Genomic DNA, 12,161 nt, shown 5'->3' with positions numbered 1-12,161 from the left:
AAATTTATATTCACTTTCAAGAGTAAACTCAATTTTCATGTGATGTATAGGAATCAGTGAAACTTACAAGAGGATGCTCGAGAAAAACCAAGGAATGTATTCACAAAACTTATTTTTACATAATAATTAGCTTCTTTAAGAATACCTTGAATACATAGGAATGAGTCCACATCAATCATTTCAACCAAACACGCTTCTACAAAAATCACATATAAAATGTCAAATGGTTGTAAAAGTAGTAATTTGTTTATACAACTATCAACAAGAGATAACGGGAAGAAACAAAAGTATGCTAATTTATAAGTTCAATATTGTGAGAGGAATTTTCAAAGAACATAAATGAAAATAGAATTTTATAAGAGAAAAATTAAGAAAAAAGTCTAAAGTACAATGTTATAACTGTGTAGATTTTTCACAGTACATAAATGAAAATATAATGTTATAGGAGAAGATATTGAAAGTAGGAAACCAAAATAAACAAATAAATGATATTACAATTCTATTTCTTGCATTTAAACCTTAAAATCTAAATAGAAAGGTCTGGGCTGCATAAATGCTTAAAGTGACAACTTACAACCATTTAAGGTCCATAGTTTACCTGACAATTAGCTAAATTCTAGAGCGTAAAATCTCAATAGTACGCCTATAAACATATTTATTCAATCCAATACAAAATATATGCAAAGTTTTTTTTTGTAGAGGGTCTATCTAGAATGTCGATAAGAAGAAACTCAAACTAAAAGAAAAAATGTCAATGATTAAAAGAACACAATACCTCCTTGAGGAAGGCAACACCATGACTATGAAGCATGTCTGGGAAATTTTCATCTTTCATACCAGCAAATATCCCAGTTCACCTACTCAAATATCCCATTGATAATAAATCAAAATGTTATGTCCCAATTGTTAATCCATCAAAGTGAGTCCAACTTAGGGCAGGATGCATCAATCCATCCCTTACCAGTGTCTTCACGTGTACATAGTCCCATCACTCGCGTACAATTATAAAGATATGCGAACGACGGAGATAGAGTGGACAGAGGTGGTGGTGTGGTGCACAAAGGTCTCCAAACGGAGGAGATGAGCCGTGACTGGTCCGACGAACGACAGAGAAGATAGGCCGAGCGTAATCAGGTGAGCTGCAATGGAGAGATGAGAGAGAGCAGAGAGGTTGTCATCAGTGAGTTAAGAAAACAGTGATGACATTAGTGTATGGTGTGACATATATTGGTGCTCGTGTCCAAATTAAAAGAAGATTAAAGGAACGTTGTTCCATTGAATATGATGTTGAGTTGTTTGCTGCTATTTGTTATGTTGCAAAAGTCAGAAAATATCAATCTATTTTTTTCTTTTACTTATAATATCTTGCTATTATGAGTAAATATTTGATGCAAATTCTATATTTTATTTTGTAGACAACTTTAATTGCTTTAGGGGAAATGTTTGAATTTGCAAGAAGTATTATGAGTTGGCTTGGTGATAGTGCAAAGGTATTACTTACTATATATGTTAATTTATATTTTTATAAGATTAATACATTTATTGATTTGATAAATTTTGACAGGTTATAGCAGTGAAAAACAATCCAGTACAATGGACAAGGACAACTCCTCTTGGACAGCCTGTTGTTTAACCATACCACAAATTAGGAAGACATCTTGTGAGTTCTTTTAGTATGTCATATATATATATATATATATATATATATATATATATATATATATATAATATATGACATTTTGAAAGTATTCATCATTTTTCAGCATTCAAATATGTGTGGCCCTTCAACATGTTCCTATTGTTGACGACTTCCTGAAAGGCTTAAAGGATTCAGTGTAGATTGTAAGCAAGAAACCGGGTTTTATATATCATCATTGGAATATCTTGTTTGAATTTTACCATCACTATAGAATTTAATGATGGTCGTTTGGACATTCAAATCATGAGGGTAGCTGTTTACGAAGGGCAATAGGTCGATACTACTCATCTTTCTGACGAAAGGTAATCTCCATTTTCTTAATGGACAACTCAGGTCGCTCTCTTTTTTATTTATTTTTATTTTATGATCATTTTGATTTTGGTCACGTACTTCATTAAAACTGTTAGTATCTGTTTCATATTGGCTTAATGGACTTAATGACTCAATCAAAATCCCCTTAGAGTCTAGAAAAGGAACAAGCTTTATTCAGATGGACATCATTATTTACATATGTTAAGGGGAAAAAAGGAGCAAGGGTTTTTAGTTTTCACCTTGTTTTTGTTTTAATAAATTACAGGTGGTTCTATTGTTAATGAAAGCTATTGGGTAGCAAGGAGGAAGTATACTAGCCCTTGAGACACTAAAACGTGTGGTGGTTGCTGGAAATAGGGCATGCGATGCATTTGTTGCACAAGATCTTAGTTTTCAGTTTTGACTTTATTTTTCTGTAGTTATGTTTTTCTTTTTCTTTTTTTTTTTTTTTTTTTTTTTGCAGGCAATATAGATACTGTGAGCAAGTTCATAGATAGAGTGGAGACAAGTGAGTCACACCTTTGAAAAAATCAGCACAAATCTTGTTTACATTGAGGCACACATTAGGTTATTAGAACTATTAGTTTGTAAATTTTTGTTACAACTCCTATTGATTTGTTTTATCTTTCCATGTAACGATTATTTGTATAAAATTAAATTTTATGTAATGAATTGTATTTTTTGCATATGATATTTTATTTTGTATTATGAGACATTAAATGCAAATTTAATTTGAAAAGTAGTAAATCAAAAAATAATTTTTTTTTAAACATATAAAATTACGATATGCAAAAAGGTGTGTCATCTTCATTTATGACATGGTCTTTCTTGACAGGGTTTTAATGATACCCAATGCGAGTCGTAAGGTTACGACACACAAATGCGTGTCGTCTTACTTTATGACAGAGCTTTCCTTGATACGCATTGCGTGTCGTAAATGAGTGTCATAAAAGCGTGTCATACCTGCACGTCGTCAATAGACAACGCACAAAAGCATGTCGTCTCTCGTTATGATAGGGCCTTCTTTGACACGCATTTGCGCTTCGTCTGAGTGTTTTATAACACACATTGTGCGTCGTAAAATGCTGTTTTCTAGAGTGAATGGTCCAAATAAATTTTCTAAATTTCCAGCTTGCACCATGCACCATCTCAATATTCCCTCTGTGACCATCGTTGCATAAGAGCATGCGACAAGAATATGGTCCGGACATTCTTCTACGAGTAGGTTGAAATAAAGATTTGGTGGGATTGATTGAAGGTATCATTAAATTGATATGGCCGATGGAAGAGGACAGTGAATGGATAGAAAAAAAGATAGTCGTATCCCAAAAAAAGGACATGTTGCAACATTATATACTTGTTTACTAGGCATACATGAGTGGGAGGGGCTAAGCCTTGGCCACTACCCTTGATACTAATTCGCTACACTACCCCCAACTTAAGCTAAGGGCCTTGCTAAAGTGAGCACGCCCCACACACACACACACACACACACACACACACAGAGAGAGAGAGATAGATAGATAGATGGCTTTTTTATCTTTTAAAAAAAATCAAAATAATCCCTATTAAAATAACACACCACAAGGTACCACTTTCTTTATGCTATGTGGCATCAAAAAAAAAATTATCTGACTTTGAAAAATCTTATGTGATAATATAATAAGAATGTTACTACTCCATTTAACCTTAGGTATATAAAAGGGTTTTCGTTGTTCATATTATCATATATATATATATATATATATATATATATATATATATATATATATATATATGGGTAAAGTGAATATACCTAACAACCTTATATAAGCTTAGGTACCTAACCTCATCAAACTACGTCATTTTGCATTAAATTTTCATTGCAATCATCCAAGGTTCTTAAACTTCATCCCTAAACTTGATTTACTTCAAAAAAAAAATTGGAAATTCATCATTATATCTCTTCTACATCCTTTCATTTGTAGCAGTAGGATATGAAGCCCATCAGGTGGTATTCGATAAAAAACGTGATGTAAAAGAAAGATATTGGAGAAAGTCCAAAGATTTTGGAAGTAATCAAGTTATGAGGTTGAAGTTCAAGAACCTTAGGCAATTACAATGTAAATATGATACAAACCGATGTACTATTATGGAGTTAGGTACCTAAGCTTATATAAGGTTGTTAAGTATATTCACTTTACCTTTTATATATATATATATATATATATATATATATATATATATATATATATATATATATATATATATATATATATATATATATATATAAAAGTTACATGTTTTAGATCGTCCAATAGATATACTATCTATTTTTTAAATTCATATATTGTTATATTGCAATGTCTTTTACACATAAAAAGTCTTCAAAGCTTTTGTCTTGACTTGCCATAAATTACACTTGTTGAAGACCATATTAAAAAAACAAGTCATTGAACTTTTCGAAGAAGTTAACCCGTACAAAGTAATCTAATGAGAATAATCTTGTTATCATATTTTTAATTTTCCTGATTTCTATAAATAGCAACTACATGATTATGAAAATGATCATAAAGAATTACATTGACAAGAAACAAAGCTAGAACAAGTGGTAGCATTTGTTGATGAGTCGACATCACGGGGTCATTTAAAAAAAAAGTGTTATTAATGGAACACTTTCTAACACATTGTAACTTGACCGTTAAATATGGTTAGAACGTGTAATATTCCTATATGTGAAACCATTTTATCAAACGTTTGGGTCTAACGTTTGTTTTTTTTAAACATCAAACACATGTACCCTCTATCCGACTTCTGTTTTTATACATTTATTCACGATAAAACTTAAATCCTCAACCCACTTAACTAACACCTGCCATATTTGATAGAATTTTGTAAATCAACCATATGATTTTTTTTAGAATGACAGCACATACATTCCCTAGTCTATTACTAAACTTGATCAAATTTTATATAGGACATGAACCTTCAACCATTTACGTTGAGAGGTACTATTGTGGACATTATTTGCTAAAGCTATAATTGTTTTTGTATAAACCTATAAATAAATTTCTATAAAGTTCTTTTAAAATAATTTTGCCTTATGTTTAAAAAAATATTAATATCGCTCTTAGCATCAATTATGTTTAAAAAATATATTAGTATTGCTCAGACCATCAATGCAATAATGTGAACTAGGTGTGAGTCCCGTGTATTACACTTGATTTAAAAAAATATTAAATAGTAAAATGTAAACAAAAAATATTTTTTTAATATGTTTTAATGTAAAACATTGAAATAAGAAAGAAAGAAACGTACTTATTGGAATTTAATATCATATATATATGATATTTAATACTTTACATATATAAGTATATCATTTTAATTTTAAAAATTGAAACAACCAAAAATTGACAAGTGGATAATATTTATTTTAAAAATACCACAAAATGACAAGTGTCAAAACTAATAAGAGATTGATATATGTCAAAAAAACCTTCATTTATTAAGAAGGATATGCCGTTAAAACGACAATAATGTAAATACATTCTAAACAAAGCGTCAAGTTGATCATATTTATTCTAATGACCATAAATAGAACTAAAAAAATAATAAAATAGAGACTAAAACAAGTCATACCTAACGATTATATAATATATTATACTAAAACAAGTCGTACCTAACGATTATACAATACATATATACGGCCTGTGTGAACTACTGCCAAGTACCAAATATAAATAATAACGATATCTATTCTAAAAACAAAGTTCGGTGGAAATGGAGTTATCCATGGCTTTTGTTCACCCTTTTACTTAGTGTTTACCTACATTTTCCACCTTCTTTTCTAGCAAATGACGTTTTTAACCCCATTATTTTTTTAAATTTCATTTTTACCACTTCAACTTCAAACTTTTTAAATATCATTTTCATCCCTCCCATTTTCCGTATCTATTTTTTAAGATGTTTTTACCATTTCAACTTTAAACTTTCTAAAATGTCAATTTCGCCTTTTTATTTTTTTGTTGGAATCTTAAGTCGTGTAGGACTTGGAGTCCAAGTAAACTTGGAGCTTAAGCAAGTTGGTTTAAGTTTCCTAATCTTATTCTACAAGTTGGTAATTTAGGAATATATATATATATATATATATATATATATATATATATATATATATATATATATATATATATATATATATACCAAGGCATGGAACTATGTAGAAAACAATATTGAGTTTTTAGAGTTATATTTTCTAAATAAAAATGCAGAGTTATTCCACTTTGTTTTGTGCTACTTGATTTGAATTGGTATCAGAGTTTGAAACAAGAAGTTGTGAGATCGATTTTACCTGTTGACGAGTCAGGTCAACATGTCGAATGCAGGGGTAGACAAAGGAGCCGCTCCGGTGACTGTGACAGAAACTGGATCAACCTTTGTTCGATGTCCCATGCTTAATTTCACAAATTACACAGTTTGGTCCCTACGTATGAAAGTTGTCTTAAGAATTCATAAGGCATGGAGTGTAACTGACCCAGGAACAGAAGACGATGAAGAGAAAAACTACCTGGCAGTTAGGGCTTTTGTATCAGGCAATCCCTGAATCCCTGATTATGCAGATCGGTGATATAGATTCGGCAAAAGTGCTCTTGGACGCAATCAAGACAAGATACATAGGAGCAGACTAAGTGAAAGAGGCACGATTGCAAACCCTAAACGCCTAATTCGATCAGATGATGATGATGGAGTCAGAAACAATCGACGTGTACGCAAGAAAGCTATCCGATATCACCTCGAAATCAACAGCTTTAGGTGAATTTATTGACGAATCGAAGTCAATAAAGAAGTTCCTCAAAACCCTGCCTTGTTCGAAGTTTATATACATCATCGCCTCCTTGGAACAGGTACTTGATTTGAAGTCTGTTGGATTCGAAGATGTAGTTGGTCGATTGAAGGCCTACGAAGAAAGAATAAGGGAAGAGGATGTTGATGGGAATGATCAATCGAAGAAGGTTATGTTTGCTAAGTTGTCCGGAGGTGTTGGTTCGAGTAATGGTAGTAGTGGATCATCGGGGTCTCATGGAGGAATGATAGGGAATACGAAAGGAAAAGGATCGTCAAGTGGGTTTAATCATGGGACAAATGGGTCGGATGGATCAGGTGGACAAAATAACTGGACTAAGAACTAACAAGGCCCAAAACAGAAAAATCACAGGCCCAATGACCCAAACAAGTCTAATTTTGACCCGAACAAAAAAAAGGATCGATCAAATATTATTTATTACCGTTGTGACAAAGGCTCATGACAGAGATTTACTACATACCAGATCTCAAGAACAATATTATTAGTCTCGGACAAGCAACCGAAGTCGGGTGTGATATTCGAATGAAAGACAACTACTTGACCATGCACGATGCCGATAATTGCTTATTAATGAAAGTACAAAGAACACCAAACCACCTTTATAAAATAAAATTACAAATTGGAGTTCGTATTTTCCTTCATTCGAGACTAAGTGAAGATACATGGCGATGGCATGAAAGACCAAGCACATCAATTTCGAGTCAATGAAAAGAATGTCCAAGAAGGGTCTAGTCAAAGGGTTACCCCAATTTGATCATGAGAATCAATTGTGTGAGTCTTGCTTGGTGGGAAAGCAAACAAGAAATTCATTCCCGACTATGATGACATACAAAGGAAAACGACCATTGGAATTAGTGCATGGTGATTTATGCGGTCCGATCACGCTGGCAACCAAGGGTCAAAATTAGTATATTTTTACACTTATTGATGACTTTTCATGATTTATGTGGATTCATCTCGTGAAAGAAAAGAATGACACGTTTACACACTTCAAAAAATTCAAAGCTTTGGTAGAGAATGAAATTGGAAAGACTTTGAAAGTGTTTAGAAGTTATCGAGGAGGCGAGTTTACTTCTCTCGAGTTTAATTCTTTTTGTGATCAAAATGGAGTCAAACACCACCTTACCGCCCCATACTCGCCACAACCAAACGGAATTCAGGAACAAAGAAACCGGACACTTATGGACATGAAACGAAGTATAATGAAGGTAATGAATGTTCCAAAATACTTATGGGGAGAAGCAAAAATCAATATACAAATCTAATCAGTTTCATTTAAGCAATAGTCCTTGGTGATACAACTCCATACGAAAAGTTGTATAAAAGAAAACTGAATTTAGAAAATGTTGGTATATTTGGGTGTCTAGCACATGCAAAAGTTAAACCGGATAATCTAAAGAAGTTGGATGGAAGATCAAGACCACTAATGCATGTTGGTTCCGAACCGAGTACAAAAGCTTATCAGTTATTTAACCTGGTAACACAAAAACTAATTGTGAGTCGAGACGTTATTTTTGATGAAACCAAAGGGTAGGATTGGATTAAAGAAGCGGAAACCAACAATGAAGAATCGGGCTTATTCATAATACCATGGGACTACCTAGAAGACGAGGCGAACAACAATCAAGGAAATGTTGTAAACAATGATCCAAGGGAACAAATTGAACCAGATCACAGGATTGGAGACGAAGCAAAAGTACAAGATAATGAACAACCAAGTCCGGTCAATAATAATGTTCAACAAGGAACTTCAAACCAAAGGCCCTGGAGAACAAGAGTGCCTCCAAGTCAATTTCAAGATTATGAACTTGATCTTGATAATCTCAAAGAACTACTTCTATCCACCAATGATGAGCTGGTATCGGTTGAAGAAGTGAAGAAGGAACCAGAGTGGGTCAAAGCCATGTATACGGAAATCAATTTGATAAACAAAAATAATACTTGGACTCTCGTGAACAAGCCTATCGAGGTGAAGCCAACTAGACTCAAGTGGGTGTTCAAATTGAAGAAAAATGCAGACGACACCATTAATAAATACAAGGCAAGGTTGGTTGCTAAAGGTTTCGTGCAACAACCCAATATTGATTTTCAAGAAGTATTTGCCCCGGTGGCTCGAATCGAAGCCATCCGATTTCTTATAGCCTTAGTTGGTACTCATGGGTGGGAGCTTCGTCACTTAGATGTTAAAATGGCATTCTTACATGGAGAACTAAAGGAAATCGTTTACGTATTGCAATTGGAAGGCTATATAAAGAAAGGGAAACGAGAATAAAGTATATCACCTTACAAAAGCACTATATAGTCTAAGACAAGCACCTCGAGCATGGAACAGGAAGCTTGACAGGATTTTGAAGAGTATGAAATTTCAAAAGTGCTTGAAAGAACCATCGGTGTATGGGAAAAGTGAAGGATCTAACTTGCTAATCTTAGCAATTTAGGTTGATGATTTATTTGTCACAGGTACAAATCCGATCATGATCAAGAGGTTCAAATTAGAGATGTCCAAGAACTTTGAGATGTTGGATCTTCGAAGATTAACATATTACCTTGGCATTGAAGTTAAGCAAGAGGAATCAAGGATTACTATAAATCAAGAAGCATATGCTGAACGCATTCTAAAAGAAGTTGGTTTACATGATTGCAATCTGACCCACATTCCAATGGAACCGAGAAATAAATTGTCAAAGGCCGAAGACGAACCTGAAATCGACCCAGCACAATATCGAAAGCCGGTAGGATGTTGTGACAACCCGAAACTATTTCGTCACCGTAACCCGTTTTCCGTTAATAGAACTCGTGCTTATTTAACTTTTCCGTTAACATTGTGATCAAACAAATAAAAGTTTGTACTTTTATTATGACTTTGTAAGGATAGGAATAAATTAAGAATGCGGGAAACACCCTAAATACCCTTTTAAGAAGTTTTACTTACGAAAACATTAAATTGCGACAATTTAATCCGGTACGACCATAAGCCCCAATTAACATCGGTATCGGGTAAAATTCCACCTAGCCACAAACTCAAACCCTATATAAGGGTTGAGTGGTCACCAAGTTAGAACTTTTACCACCCTAAACACTCTCTCTCTCTCTACTCTCTCTCTTCAAGGCCGATTTTATCCCAAAAACCGCAAGTTTCCGCCTCCAAATCGTAAGTTCGCTTACCCTAACTTGTTCTACAACCCATTGCATGTATTTATAGCTCAAAAATCGTCCAAGAAGGCAAGGAGTAAGGAGTTTACGGCCCAAGAACACTCTAGGGCCGTAAACCCCTAAAAAGATCCCAAACATGCCCTAAAACTCCTCCTTAAGGTTAGAAACTAATTTAGGATTAAGCCTTGAAGTGTTTGAATCAAAAATCATCAAGTTTGGGGGCTTGAAAGAGGGTTTACAGCGCAAGAGCATTCTTAGGCCGTAAACTCCTCAAATCATGCAAATCAAGCCTCAAAACCCTTCCAAAACACATTTGGAGTTTAGATGTGATTTAGGGACTTACAATTTCGGACTTGGAACACCAAAACATCATCATTTGAAGGGTAAACAAGAGTTTACGGCCCAATCATATGCTTAGACCGTAAACTCCCTTAAACCATGCCAAATGGACCTTTTAACCCCTAAATGACCTTATACCTTCACTAGAAATTGTTAGGAATGATCTAAGGACTTCAAAATCAAAGATTGGAGGGTGCCCAAGAGTTCACGGCCTAAGCCATGGGGCTTACGACCATAAACTCCCAAGGAGTGGTCCTAGGACCGTAAACTCCAAGGGAGTACTCTTTTGGAGCCTTAAACACCCTTATAACCTTGTATATGGCCTTAGAATCACTTCTAGAACCACAAGAGACTTGAAATCACTCAATTACACTCCTCCCATGAGTTTATGGCTGTAAACTCATGGGGGAGGTTGTCTCCCAGCCGTAAACTCACCAAAGGTGGGTTTGTGAGGAGTAAACTCCATAATGAGGCCTAAAACTCCTTCCTAACAACCCATTAGCCTTCTAGCACTCAACCATAGAGCTTTAACTGAGATTAGGATGTCTATATGTGTTTAATTAGAGTTTAAATCACTAATTACTTGTAAACATATGTCTTCATATGTTACTAGGGTCATAAAGGGGTGTACAAGTCTTTACTTGACACCAAACGCTCATCCGACACTTCCACCCGATCTACTCATTGCAGGTGAGTTCATACTCCTAAATGAACCTTTCCATGTTTTTAGAATGTTTTATGGGGGGGGGGGGGAATACAAGTTGAAGATTACACTCTATAGTATCAATCACATGTGATTTATCACTTGTCATTAAAAAGGATTTTCTATGTTTTAAGTTGTCTTGTAAACAAAACTATTTTTAAATACTACTCAAATGCATTTTCATGTTAATTCGTATAAAACTTATATTAAATTGTTTTTAAATCTCTTTTCTAAATAAAAATTATATCTACGCAATTATATTTATATAAGTAAGACTTCAAGGACTTAGGACTGATAGCTAGCCTTACTACCCGTTCTTGTTTCATTAGGGTCTTAGGGTATACCGTTGTTTGTCCGACTATCGTTGAATTCTTAATTATATATCATATATACTTGTGTTAAATATGAGAGTCACTACTTAATTGAAATTCCTTTGTAAATCAAAGGACCGTAACTCTATACCCTAGTTAACTATAATAGGTATAGTTAAGACCACTACTTATCATCACTATTACTATGAGGTTCACTATAGTTACTATTACTATGGAATAATACACGTAATAAGGAATACATTATACCTTATAACATAAAACTCACTACGCTATAATGTAGTAGATTACACTACTCCAGAACCTGATACTCTACTTCTCTACACGGCGCTCCACTGAGCAATTACTATGTAACCAAGGCTTCCCGAAAGAAAAGCGACCACTACTGGTATAGATCTATACAAAACAGACACTATTACATCCCGACTGCGACTAGTAGTCTGAGCCATCTAGGCCCATGGATGGTGAACACTACTACTCTACAAATGACCGGGAGGTTCATTGGACACTCTATTATCACTAAAATTGGTTACATAAGAAATCACATCGATATCCAAGTTAATACACTAAGAACTAATGACTAAACTAATATCCCGGAGTGAAAATACACACATACACTATAAGAATTAAACTTACAAATTCACTAAGCTGGAAAATACGGGATTTTCTGGGGATTTCACTATTTTCAAAACGTTAACTACAGCTTTTCTCTAGATATTTGTAAATACTTTTTATTCAAGCAATGACACTAAATACTTATGAACTCACCAGCTTTTTGCCGATACC

This window comes from Lactuca serriola, chromosome 1 (assembly GCF_051521515.1).
Source record: "Lactuca serriola cultivar US96UC23 chromosome 1, Lser_US96UC23_V15, whole genome shotgun sequence".
Taxonomy (NCBI): domain Eukaryota; kingdom Viridiplantae; phylum Streptophyta; class Magnoliopsida; order Asterales; family Asteraceae; genus Lactuca; species Lactuca serriola.
The sequence above is the reverse complement of the archived record's forward strand: the minus strand, read 5'-3'. Positions refer to the sequence as shown.